A 599-nucleotide genomic window follows, 5' to 3' on the forward strand; every position below is an offset into this window, starting at 1 on the left:
AAGCTTAATGGGTCGAGGACGAAGCAGATGGGAGGGGGAGTGAGAATGAGGGGGGAAGGGAGAAGGGGGGTGAAAATGAGGGGGGAAGGGGGAGGGGAGTGAGAATGATGGGGGAAGGGAGAAGGGGGGTGAAAATGAGGGGGGAAGGGGGAGGGGGAGTGAGAATGATGGGGGAAGGGAGAAGGGGGGTGAAAATGAGGGGGAAGGGGGAGGGGGAGTGAGAATGATGGGGGAAGGGAGAGGGGGGTGAAATGAGGGGGGAAGGGGGAGGGGGAGTGAGAATGAGGGGGGAAGGGGGTAAGGGGAGTGAAATGAGGGGGGAAGGGGAGGGTGAAATGAGGGGGCATGGGGAAGGGGGTGAATGAGGGGGAAGGGGAGGTGAGAATGAGGGGGAAGGGGAAGGGGGGGTGAAGAATGAGGGGGAAGGGGGTGAGAATAGGGGGGAAGAGGGAAGGGGGTGTGAGAATGAGGGGGAAGGGGAAGGGGGTGAGAATGAAGGGGGAAGGGGGTGAGAATAGGGGGGAAGAGGGAAGGGGGGGTGAGAATGTGAGGGGAAAGGGAAAAATCCACGTTAGTTCCTTATTGTCGCCAATAAGATA

The sequence above is a fragment of the Penaeus monodon genome, chromosome 33, assembly GCF_015228065.2.
Source record: "Penaeus monodon isolate SGIC_2016 chromosome 33, NSTDA_Pmon_1, whole genome shotgun sequence".
NCBI classification, from domain to species: Eukaryota; Metazoa; Arthropoda; class Malacostraca; order Decapoda; family Penaeidae; genus Penaeus; species Penaeus monodon.